The following is a 13,605-nucleotide window of genomic DNA, read 5'->3' as shown; positions in this document are numbered from 1 at the left end:
GGAGCCATCTCTGCGTCGTGCAATGATTTAAATAGTTTGATGGACATGACTCTCCAAAGTCAAATTCATCTATCGCTTCATGGTATATTGAGCTATGCAATGTGGTACAATAACATGAAATGTGATTGTTCTCTGCTGCAACATGACAACATTAGACTGTAGGGTATTCAATCATGGTTTGAACTAGTGAAAAGCGTATCATGGTTTGAACCATTATCAAATCAATCAAAATTACCATCTCATTGGCATGAAGTGAACCTAAAAGAGTATGAATAACATGCATATTTAGGTATACCAGAAATGATAAAGTTAATCTAACTTTTTCCTGATTGATGACTTGTGAGGGAAGTCAGATTTTTTCCTTTTTTTTAGAAAAGATTTTTAATTTTGATACACATAGTTAAGTTTGCCATTTTAAAGTGTTTTTATAAGATATTGCAGAAAAAGATTCGGCTGCCGGTGGGACTTGAACCCACACTATTCCATTAAGTACACGGACGTATTACCAATTATACAACAGCTGCCCTTGCGAGAAGTTGTTTCATAACCAGCTATTTACGATGGGATATCGTCAATTCCCCGTATCTATCGAATCTGCTTTGGCAACATTTCACACCCTGCTGATATCCAATCGTTATTATCCGGTTATGGAACAACTTCCCGCAAGGGCAGCTGGTGTATAATTGGTAATACGTCCGTGTACTTAATGGAATAGTGTGGGTTCAAGTCCCACCGGCAGCCGAATCTTTTTTCGCAATTTCTCATAAAAACAAACTCCTTAAAATGGCAAACTTAGCTATGTGTATCCAAATTAAACATCTTTTCCAAAAAAAGAAGAAGTTAATTTAAACTTTCGTAAATATTATTTAAGTAGTAAAATGGAGCGATTTAAAAACGGCCTGTATTTGCGCTAAATTCCCCCCACCAGTGGCACATATTCAAAAAGCTCGTGAACGCATTTCATGACACAGGAGTGAGATCAATATATCAAAAGAAAGCCATTTTTATCTGTTATCGATTAACATCATCGTACGATTGACCAACAGTTTTAAATAGTTAAAATAATAACATTGATACAAGGTAAAAATTGATCATGGTTTGAACTAAAATGTATCGTAGTTTGAACTTGTAAATGCAGTAATGTTCTACTGCAGTCCGCTAGGAGCGCTGCATGCGCCTTGCTGCAGCATTTTGTTTACATTTCCAATATAAAAAAATCGATATTTTCGACAATTTACACACGTGTCGAGTTACTAATCGTATGCGAAAAGATGAATAGTTAAACAAATTTGCTTTTTTATTATATTTAGGAGCTGCTGCCAGTAGTTCAAACTATGGTACGAATTTAGTTCAAACCATGAACGGTGTAGTTCAAACCATGGTATGAATCAAAGTTATGTAATTATTGAGTTTTTCCAATGAAACTAAGCATAAATATGTAAAACCAGGATGTTTTTAGAAAGATAATGAAATAGGATTCCATATAAACTATAGTTCGCAGTTGTAACATGTCTCTATAATGTAATTAATGAACTTTGTTTTGACGGCTCATCTAATGCCTGCCAATTGGTTCAAACCATGATTGGATACCCTACCTTTTTGGTACAAATTTATCATATCAAAGTCCATTTTTTGCCATTGCAAAAAATAGCATGTGCAACTCGTTGTAAAACTCGATTTTTTCAGCACTCGTACTATTTATCCACCTCGACAAGTTGGATAAACGTACAACTCGTGCAGAAAAAATCATCTTTTTGCAACTAGTTGCACAAACTACTATTTAGGTTAAATTCACAGAACTTAAATTCAAGAAAAACCAAATTGAAAACAATTATTACCCGCAAATCTGATGACAAGTCATTAGACCAGATGTGCTTAGACCGCTTCTGGTATTGATTGACCAAAAATTCTAATAACAGATTTCAGTCAGACAATCAATTTTAATTGACCTAAAATGTATGACAGTCTTTTGAAAAATGTCAATTTCTTCAAATAAGCGGTATTCATATCTAGCTAGGGGAACTGCTCCTTGAATTCATACCATGTACCCAAATCAATATCATTCGAAAACAAAGAATCGGAGCGCCAATTGTTTTATTTTTCATTTTTGTGATTTTTTTCAGCAGTGAGCATGCCAGATAACAACAAAACACGACACAAATTGAGCCTAAATTGCCTGTTTTGCGAATGTTATTGATATAGGAGCATGTTATTAATAATGGAACAGATACCCTATATCTCAAAATTTGGACAAGTTCCATGTGCGTCGAAGAAGCTGCTTCAGAAGATGTTGAGCGCACATAAAGATATGGACGTCTTAATTACATAAAAACTGACAAACAATAAAATTACAATAAAATGACATTAAAATGACCCGCCAGTAAACCATTTTTTATTTATGTATATCTTCATTAACGAGACTTGCAGCTCTAGACTGGCTCTTCCCGGGAGAGGGAAGCAAACCTTAAAAACCCAAATTTATCCCCAAGTGGTGATTATGCCTTTCTCGATTCGATATGTTGGATTCGAATTAATGTTGGAAATGCTGTGCTAATTGCCTACATCTTGGCGGTTAAAATATTTGATGCAACTCTATCACGCTGCTTATAAATTACTCAACAATTGAGTAATTTTTAAGCAATTATTATGAGAGTAATGGATTGCGTCATGGCTAAATTGATTAATGACTTAAAGTGTGCATGTAAACAGCGTATTTGTTAAAAGAAAAATAGAAATATTATTCAAATCGATGGAGTAATTAGTGTCCAACTAGGAAAGTTTCTCCATCGAATGAAACTAGTTGCACTCGAATCGGTCAAGTCCTTCTATATGAAACGTGTTTAACAATAAAAAATTCCCGGGGCTACACACACACACACACACAGTCAGACATGTGCTCAGTTTTTCGAGCTGAGTCGATTGGTATATAACACTATGGGTCTCCGAGCCTTCTATCAAAATTTGGCTTTTGGAGTGAAATTATAGCCTTCTGGTCCAACTTTACTTTGTTGTACGAGAAAGGCAAAAAGGAACTTTGCTACCTACTTGTTGCTTACTTTTCAAAACTGTCGGCTGTGATGTTGTCATAGACACCATTACAGCTCTTTACAATGCCAGGATGTCGTTGGATAAATCACAAAGAAAGTCAGAGACGAGACAATATGAGACACGTGATATTTATTCAACATAATTTAAAGTAATAATTGTAATAATTTCCCACGCATGTTTTCTGACATGACATCTGACACCCACTACGAGAACTAATGAACACCCGAAACCACCCACTGAAAGCTCATATACCAGAGCTTGTATCCACCGCAAGCTTGCTGATTTGCTCGTTCGTTGCCGTTCTTGCCTCTTGTGGGTAGTCTGCAAAATAGCCAATCACTAGCTAGATATAATAAATAGAACACCCACTTGCAATGACGTAAATCGAACGTAATTTTACTCCCACACAATATTTTTGTTATTTGTTTTCCGAGTCATTTCCACCCATTCGCATGACGACAACCTGCGACTGCGGTTAGTCAGACAGTGAGTGTTGATCCGACGTGTTAAACCGCAGCCGGTGCACAGGAATAGGAAAATCCTTCCTTCATTCATGTTCAATTTTCACCGTTGATATCGCGCAGTGTAACGGTTTCCTCGGAATGTCGGAGTGCGGGATTCTGAAGGCTGAAACGAAAGGTTGATTTATGTTTTGCATTTGAAAAACCAGTAAGGAGCAAGCGGAAAAACGTCGTCAAAAGTTGAATGTTTTCGCCGGATAGCGCCTGCGTCACAATTCGTTGAACAACTCGCTCACCCACACTTCGGCAGCCACATGGCATGGTAAGGAGGGCCCCGTGTTATCAGAGGTACTAGCAACAGCAACAGCAGCACCAGCAGAGGCTAAACTTGGCGCGTGTCATCGTAAGATTTCAAATCCATAAGCAGATTGGGGAAAGGCTCCAACCAAATGAGGTTCGCTTCCCTTTATTCATAATTTATTTGCACTCATACCGTTCAAACGTGATTACGATTGTTATGCTGGTGAACGCTCTGTGCTTGAAATATGTTGAAAAGTTATTTGCCGAAATATGGTTATTATCGTAAAATTCGATCCATTCTTTCAGACAAATTGAGAAAATCACTGCTTTATTATTATATTAATTCTCTTTATTATATTAAATGTGTAAAATAAATCGGATGATAAAAGTCTTGGGTGATAGAAGTCAAAAGTCCAGCAAACTCTACTGGATAAACAATATCAGGTCAATTGATCAGTACTTTTGATAGTTCTAGCGGTTGTCACAATTTCATCAATTGCTTAAAAAAATAGCCTATAAAAAAAGCGTCAATCATCAATTCTCAAATTATAATACATATTTGTTTTATCTCCAAAACTTCCCTTCTGTTTTTAACGCCCATAACTTGTGATATCTTTTTTATATTTTTATTTTTATAACTTGACTATGAGAGATTTGTTTGTGTTTTTGAATTACTTGTTTCGCGTTCAAATTAAATATCATTGAGGCAGTAACAAGCCTGTTGATGTATACCATAATAAATAAATACATATCTAAATAAATTTATTTATTTATTTTTATCTACTCAACTAGACTACTGCCGCTAACCGCAAGTCGAACACATCTGTATATGGAGCTCCATATACAGATGTGTTCGACTTGCGGTTAGCGGCAGACTACTCCGATAATGGATTTTCAAACCCCAGGAGCCATTCAGCTCCCAATGTAGTCGTTGAGCCGCTTGACTCCCACATCGATCACGATCGCGAACGGCTCGGATAGTCCCCGATGGCGGATCTATCCTACTTCGACGAGAAGTTTCCCGACAGCGGGTGCTCCCATGCAACGGCCCGTGACGCAACGCACCGCGGCTACGCACTCGCCGCAAGATGACGACTGTTACGATACGACCTTGCACTGGTAAAAAACCGTTGCCATATCCATGACTAAAGAGTCATAATTTCATAAAACTTGTTACTTCTTGATATCATGACTAAAATTCATGATATCATGACCAAAACTTACAGCATTTTTACTTGAACTAAGCTAGTGATTGCCAGAGGCGTTATCGAAATGCTATTCACATTTTCATAAATAAAATATCATGTCTCGGGGCCATGTTTTCATGACATTGAGTCATGAAATCATGACGGTGAGTCATGAAAAACGATGCTGAGTCTTAAAAACATGACTCAGAGTCATGAAAACATGACTCAGAATCATGAAAATATGTCAAAAATTCCGAAATCTGCGTAACGCAAACTTTTTTTTTCATATCTGTCAAGTTCTTCGTCGGGGATTTTGGAATGCAGTTGAGTGTCGACGAAGCAGCTGGGAAGAGAAAAGTTTATTTCGAAAAGTGTAAAGTTTGTGTGCTGGCAATCCGCCGTCGCCAGGCAGTTCAGTTTCGCAAAACAAATTTTTCCGCCGCGATCGAATCCGTATCGGATATTGGATAAATGTTTTAATTTTTCGTTTGTATAACCAAATTGTCTTCCTTTTCGTGAATAGAAAGTGCTTTTTGCCTTTCTCGTATACTAAGTATACGGTAAAGGCTATATGATCGCTCCAAAAACAAACTTTTTATAGAAGGCCCGGAGACCCATAGTGTTATATACCAATCGACTCAGTTCAACGAATTGAGGTGATGTCTGTGTGTGTGTTTTTGTTTTCTTCCTAAACAATGGAGGGGGAATCTGCTCAACAGACATCCTGGGTTGACCAGGAAGTGCTGGGTTAGGGGCCACCTCCAATGAGGGAGGCAGGACTGCATCCCCCACCAGCTAAACCGTTTCCATTGCCGCCAAGCCCATAGTCCCTGCGGTACAACCAGAAAGTAATGCTTCAAAGAGGGGCCAGTGCACAACGCACCCTCGAAGTTAGCTGCGTGTCCTTGCAGCATCGAACATCGTGACTCGCTTTTTTAGAAGAACACCATGGTATCGTGCCAGCGCATTGCCGGCTTTCCAGGTGGCCTTACCACGCCCTATGTCCTCGGAAGGTGGGCAGGGTCGACTTCGCGCCTGCTTCCCTCTGCACGACTGGTATCAAGAATGATGATGCCGCGTGCACCCCAAATTGACCTTTCTGCGATAGGGCCTATTCGCCAGCACACAGAGGGACTTGCCGACGCGGTGCCTACGCCTGCCCCAGCCTTGACGAGGACCCCTGTGATGTCTGTGTCTGTGTGTGTGTGTGTGTGTGTGTGTGTGTGTGTGTGTGTGTGTGTGTGTGTTTTTTTTTTTTTTTGCAAGGGTTAAAGGCCATCAAAAATCTGCGCGACAGACACCTCGAGCATCCACACTATGCTCGATGGCGAACAGGGATGGGCTCCTCCCGACCTGCTAAAAATGTGCCTCCCGGATAAACCGGGTCCCTTGTCCTCCTTGCCTCGATCCCCCCGGGACCACTGGATGCTGCGACTACTTCGGGGGGGGCTGTGCTCATGCACTTCTTCTAAAACTCCGGCCCCTAGCTTAGGCTAGTTCGCCGACTGGCTTGCTGAGATCCACTGCTACGTCTCGATCCCTCGGCGGTTGTGCCGCAAACTTCCTCACTCGAATCCTCCTGACTCCCCCGGCGTCGAGGGTGTGGTCCACCAGTTCCAGTGAAGGAAACTTCTGCACTGACTACCGGCGGCTATCGCAGGGGACGCTTTCGCGCATTGCGCCGACTTCGTCTTCGGGTTGCAGAGGTGGTCCGACAGTTCCGGTGGTGGATAACGTCCGCACTGGCGGTGCCCTACATACCCGAAGCACTTCCTTCTTCTTTCTTCTTTCTTCAGCAGGTTGACGGTTCGAGTGCCGAGGTCGGTCCGACGATTCCGGTTGGCAGAAGACTTCCGGTTCGCTGGCGCCCCGACGACTCGAGACCCAACACTGCTCACTGTGCTGGATTTTGCTCCAAACCGACGCTTACTTGCTGGTCCCTTCTCCATCGACGCTGCAGCTCTGACATTATTTGTGTCACGACTCTGGTTACCGCATGCCACGTACCTTCATCGCGACACATTCGCTCTGCGATGTTGTCCGCCCTTATGGCAGGCATTCTCCTACGTGCCTCCGCAAACCTCGGGCAGTCGAATATCACGTGCTCTGGAGTCTCCTCTACGTCAATACACGCCGGGCAGAATGGCGATGACGCATGGCCACACCGGTGCAAATATTGGCGGAAACAACCGTGTCCGGACAGGAACTGTGTGAGGTAAAGTTCACCTCACCATGCTCCCTGTTCACCCACGTCGACACATTGGGGATGAGCCGATGGGTCCACCTTCCATTATCCGCATTGTCCCACTCCTGCTGCCACTTCACCATAGAGTCCAGTCTCACCGCCTTCCTCACATTTCTGGTATCCCTCCGTTGGTAGCACTCGATGTCCTCTGCTAGGGTTATGCAGACTGGAATCATCCCTGCGATAACGCAAACTGCCTCCGACGAAATAGTTCGGTACGCACTCGCGACTCGAATGGCCATTAGACGAAACACGCTATTCAGCTTCCTCCGGTTACGTTTCGTCTTGAGCGCAGCTCCCAGGCTGGAACTCCGTACCTTAGTATCGAGGATGATACTGACGCAAGAAGACGCCTACTGCTGCCTTTCGGACCGCCGACGTTCGGCATGATCCTTGCTAACGCACTGATCATTTGAGCCGCCTTTTCACAGGAATAGTCCACGTGGGTGTTGAAGTTCAACCGGTCATCAATCATCACACCTAGATGTCTCAGAGTCCGCACCGACGGGATGTCGTGCCCTCCAATGGTAATCTGCATCCGCTGGATTACTTTGCAGTTGCTGACCAGCATCACTTCCGTTTTGTGATGAGCCAGCTGCAGCTTGACTCCATTCATCCAGGTTTCTACTGCGTCGGTCGCTTCCGCCACCAGCATTTCCACCTCCTCCAATGACTCACCGGTTACCGTTAGGACGACATCATCCGCGAATCCGTAAATCTTTACACCTTTGGGCAACTTCAGCATCAGCACCCCGTTGTACATCACATTCCATAACGTCGGGCCTAGTATGGACCCTTGTGGAACGCCCGCCGTAACCCTGATCGACTTCTGCCCCGAGTTCGTGTCGTAAACCAGAATCCGGTTCAGGAAGTAGCTCCTAAGGATCTTACACAGGAAGTCGGGGATTCGCATTCCATGCAGCGCTGCGGCGATGGCCTCCCAGCTGGCACTATTGAACGCGTTTTTGACGTCAATCGTCACTACCGCGCAGAACCGATTGCCGCTCCTCTTCTTCTTGGACGCCCTCTCTGCATCTTCAATGACTGTCCTGATTGCATCCACAGTCGATCTGCCTTTGCGGAATCCGAACTGTTTTCCGATAAGCCAGTCTCACCCTCCGTGAACTGTGTAAGCCTATTAAGGATAACCCTTTCCAGAAGCTTCCCCAGTGTATCCAGCAGACATATGGGCCTATACGATGCTGGGTTCCCCGGCGGTTTTCCTGGTTTCGGCAGCAGCACCAGTTTCTGGATCTTCCACGTGTCCGGAAAATTACCGTCTACTAAACACTTCTGCAGCACCATCCTGAACAGATCCGGGAACGCCAAAATCGCGGATTTTAGAGCCACATTTGGAATTCCATCCGGACCCGGAGCTTTTGCAACTTCAAACCTTTCGCCACTGATAATAGCTCGTCATTGGTGACTTGCATACCTGCAGCGGTTACTCGGTCTTCATCTTCGTACGGCGTACGCGGCCACGTCGTAGAACCATGCTGCGGGAAAAGACCGTCCACGATGATCTTCAGCTTGTCTGGACACATTTCGGCTGGCGTCGCTGGACCCCTGATCTTCTTTGTCACAACTCGATAAGCGTTACCCCAAGGATCAGCGTCAGCTTCCTGGCACAACTCCTTGAAGCAGTTAGACTTGCTGATTTGGATCGCCCGTTTGAATGCCGCTCTAGCTTCACGGAAAACTATCTTTCGCTCCTCTCTGACCATTTCAGACCGTGCCCTCTGAACGTGTCTCCTAGCTCTGAGACAGGCAGCGCGAAGGTTAGCAAGATTTTCGTTCCACCAGTAACTTGGCCGTCGGCTATTCGTTGGCTCAAATTTCCTCGGCATCGTCGCATCGCAAGCCCTCGCTAGCTTTTCCGTCAGTTGGTCTGCGTCAAGGTTTGTAGCGTCGCTGTTCACTCGAAGTGCTTCGATAAAAAGATCCTTATCGAAGTCCTTCGTCTTCCATCTTCGCCAACTAGACCTTGTCTCCCGTCGTACCGTCGGCGTTCGCGTTCCAACACTATATCGGATCGCCTGGTGATCGCTATGGGTATATTCTTCACAAACTCTCCAGTTCATGTTCCTCGCCATCGACGGACTGCAGAACGTGACATCGATGATGGACTCCCTGCCATCTCTGTGGAATGTACTAACGGTACCTTCGTTGCACAATCTTACTTCCAGCTTAGCCAGCGCCTCCAGCAAACTGTAACCTCTGGCGTTAGTCAGTCTGCTTCCCCAATCCACTGCCCAAGCATTGAAATCGCCTCCGATGATCACTGGATTTCGGCCGATCAGCTTTTCCGTGAGTGAGTCCAGCATCCGGTTATACTGCTCCAAAGTCCACCTTGGGGGTGCGTAACAGCTACAGACAAAGATCCCGTTAATTTTGGCGATTACGAAACCCTCGCTTGAACTGTCTACCACCTCTTGGATAGGAAATCTGCCCATCACTTGGATAGCCGCAATCCCCGTAGCATCCGCCACCCAGTTGCCGTTGTCAGAAGGAATCCGGTACGGCTCAGCAATAATTGCCACGTCGCACATTGCTTCTGTTGTCGACTGCCACAACAGCTGCTGTGCGGTGTCGCAATGGTTGAGATTCAACTGGATGATCTCCATTAATCTCGGCCCGCCATCGCCTTCTTGTAGGCAGGGCATTGAAAGCCACCCGTCATGTGGTCGTTTCCATCCTCCGGTTTGCAGAGCAGGCATCTTGGTTTCTTCGTGCAGTCCCTAGCAACGTGTCCTTCTCCACCACATTTCCTACAAAGACCGGATCTGTCTGGGCCACTGCAGTTTCGCGCCTGGTGTCCAAATGCCATACATTTGAAGCATCGCTCCATCTGTTTGGTGATTCGAGGGGTGAGTCTCAACGGACACATAGACCATCCGACCTTCACCTTGGCCACCTCCACCATTTTGTTGGCGGCATCTACCGGTAGTCGTATCGCTGCTATTTGTGTACCACCGTACGCTTTCCTCAACCGAATGGTCATCTGAACTTCGCCCAGCATGCATTGTGAGATCAGTGCATCCCTCAGTTCGTCTATCGTGGTGATCTCGTCCAGGTCTCTGCATTCGACCACGGCCTCCTGCGTTAAAGCCCTTACGTTTCCTTCACTACCTAAGGAATTGGCAATGAGCTCCCGGAAGGCCGAGCTCTTGACCGTGGGATCCTTCTTCAGCTCGAACAGCAATTCCCCCTTCTGAGTACGCCTAGTCCTCACCACTTTTTCACCCAAGTCCTTGAGCACCGGGTCTTCTCTCACCTTCCGTAATATCGCTGCGTATGTCGTCTTGTCGCTCACTTCGACTATCAAGGCGTCCCCCTTGACCCGCTCACGAGAAGAGCGATGTTTTTCTTTCTTCTTCTGCTCCTTCTTTTCCACGTACTCCTTCTGCTTCTTTCTCTTCTCCCGCTGACTTTCCACGGTTTGCCAATCACCGTTCTTGACGCCTTCCTTCAGTACGCTAGCACTATCTTGCACGTTCCGCTGCTTCTTCAGGATTTCCTGCTCTCCTGGCGAGTCCCTGCTTTGCTTCTCCGTGCGAGTATTTTGGGGACTCATTGGTGTCTGCAGTGCCTCGACAGCTGTATGCTCCGCTGCATCTTTCAGTGCTTTTGAGCTGCTTCCCCTCTTCTTTTGAGCGCGTTCTGTTCGTGCTCAGCAGATTTAACGGCGGACTTGATGCTCGTCACTAGAAGCTTGATCTTCGTGTGAACATTGTGCTTGTCCTTCACGAAGTCATAGAGCTCGTTGACTCGCTTCCGCACCTCCATCAGGTTGGACCTCCCAAATTGTAGATCCTCCTGAATAGCACTACTTTCCGATTTTGGGGTGGACACCCTATTTCCGGATCCTAGCTCCTGTTGGCCTGCCTGGTTCTCAGCAGCCTTGGCCATACTGCTGGTACTTGCTACTGCTGCCTGCGCCATCACTGGAGATCGCTGCAGCCTCCCACTCTTTGCGAAAACATTCGCACCGCCTGCTCCTTCGTTGATTGTAGAATTTGTTTCCATGTAAAGGGTCCCCCTCCGGGCCGTTATCTCTTCCTGTTGTAGATAGTCGCCTCTTGTGATCCCATGGGTGCCTTTGTAACAGTGAGGTCCATGCAAGGGTTGACTCCGGTGCCTTATAACACCGTGTTCAGAGCCGGATCGGCGTAAATCAGGAATGGTGCATTTGAACCTACTACCCACCGGTATAGGTGACAAGTGTTGAGCGTTACCGGAGGCCTGCCAGGTTGTTTACCGGGACGGAGGCAGACGAACCATTAGCCTGCTTGCCATTTCAAAAAGATGTCACTCTTTTTTACTCAGGAAACAGAATAGCTCGACTGTCAGCCCATATACGCCTAATCCTATCCAAAACCGAGAATCGTCCAATGTCGTTTGCCGTGACCAGTATACCATAATCAGGATCTTACTGGCATCAATCCTGATGTGCCGGTTGGCACACCTGTTGGGCTTGTGTGCTTTGAGCGGCGCACGGCGCTGTGATAGGGCCTGCTTGCAAACACATGCAGCTTTTTATAGAGGTTCAACAGAGCCCACTGTCAAACCCCACCACGTTCTAGACAGGCCCCCTAACTCGCAGTGGCCATGGGGAGCGTGTGTGTGTGTGTGTGTGTGTGTGTGTGTGTGTGTGTGTGTGTGTGTGTGTGTGTGTGTGTTTTTTTTTTTTTTTTATTGAGTTATGACACTTTCGTCTGCACTTCCTCGCAAAACTGCTTGGAAAAATTCACCATCTCCCCTTGCGGCCTGCTAGGGGGATTGGGCTCTGGGGATCACGCCTGCTAAGTTACCTTCCACAATTAGGTAATCTTGCTTCTATGGAAATTTGCTTCCAACGTGGTGGGAGGAAAACCCTCGACTGAGGAAAAAACCTCCTTTACTTGTTTAGTTACCTTGCTTCCCTCGGACCGCAAGATAACTGTCTACTTCATGGATTCTACCATTCGAATTTTCCATCTTTCCATCCTATTCGTGTCTATGCCTAAACTTCTCCGGTACTACCAATATGCTTTACTTCGGAAAAGTCGGCCTGTTGTGCTGTTCAGCACCACTCCTTCATACTATCGCCGGTGTACCCAGCCTTCACCTTGACGTGACTGGTGTCTCGGCGACTTTAGCAGCTCATTCTTCACAATCTACTCGGCCTCGTGCCAACGGGGAATCTAACAGAGCCCCGGCGAAGGAGGTTCTTCCGATACCGACGCCAACCAGCCGAGTGCCAAGGTCAGTCCAGCGATTCCGGGGGAGCAGGGCGTCCGGTTCACTGGTGCCCTGACGACCCGTAACTGGTTGTATTTCATCGCGAACTACTCGGTCTAGTCCCCGGCGGCGGATCTAGCCTACGCCGACGGAGAGTTCCCCGACGAAGGAAGTTCTCCCGATACCGATGCTCTTTGGTCGATACGCCATTTCTTCTGCAACTCGGATAAAATCCGTGTAGCTACCCTGTTGACTGCATTCCACGTGCTTTCCTCTCGGCACATTTTTCTATCACGTTCTCTTGGTTTTAAACCGTGTATTTCCCTTCGAACTGCCTCAAACCTGGGGCATTCAAAATCACGTGCTCCACCGTCTCCTCGATGTTCTCACACTGCGGGCAAAATGGCGAAGCAGCATGCCCAAACCGATGTAAATACTTCCTGAAGCAGCCGTGGCCTGACAGGAACTGTGTCAGGTGGAAGTTTACTTCGCCATGCTTCCCTGTTCATCCACGTTGACAGGTTTGGAATGAGTCGGTGGGTCCACCTCCCATTGTCTGTACTGTCCCATTCATGCTGCCACCTCTCCATTGAACGGATTCTCTCCATCTTTCTCACATTTCTCGTGTCTTTCCGATGATAGCACTCAATATCTTCCGCTAGGCTGATGCAGATAGGGACCATCCCGGCGATAACGCATACTGCCTCCGACGAGATCGTTCTGTAGGCGCTCGCGACTCGTATAGTGTGTGTGTGTGTGTGTGTGTGTGTGTGTGTGTGTGTGTGTGTGTGTGTGTGTGTGTGTGTGTGTGTGTGTGTGTGTGTGTGTGTGTGTGTATGTGTGTGTGTGTGTGTGTGTGCGCAAAACTACTCAAAAAATGTCACTCATTTTTCGGGTACTTATCCTCAACCGATTTGCTCGCAACAAGTTGCATTCGGCGCAGAATCCTGTCCCATTGTTTCCTATTTGAAATTGGCCAGATCGGACTATGGGATCGAAAGTTATGGTCAAAATACAAATTTATACGAAAAAATCGCGTAAAAAATGTCACTCATTTTTCGGGCACTTATCCTCAACCGATTTGCTCGCAACAAGTTGCATTCGACGCAGAATCCTGTCCCATTGTTTCCTATTTGAAATTGGC

The 13,605-nt window shown here is 46.1% G+C and overlaps 1 protein-coding gene across 1 annotated transcript in view; it reads left to right on the top strand.

The window, feature by feature from the left end:
* Positions 1-3,816: 3,816 nt before the first annotated feature.
* Positions 3,817-13,605, top strand: part of LOC134219353 (serine-rich adhesin for platelets) — a 115,108-nt gene continuing 105,319 nt past the window's right edge. Inside the window, exon 1 of the mRNA XM_062698075.1 lies at positions 3,817-3,857. The gene's annotated coding sequence lies outside the window, so the exon portion shown is untranslated. The remainder of the gene's footprint in view (positions 3,858-13,605) is intronic.

This window comes from Armigeres subalbatus, chromosome 3, assembly GCF_024139115.2.
Source record: "Armigeres subalbatus isolate Guangzhou_Male chromosome 3, GZ_Asu_2, whole genome shotgun sequence".
Lineage (NCBI taxonomy): Eukaryota > Metazoa > Arthropoda > Insecta > Diptera > Culicidae > Armigeres > Armigeres subalbatus.
The sequence above is the reverse complement of the archived record's forward strand: the minus strand, read 5'-3'. Positions and strand labels throughout refer to the sequence as shown.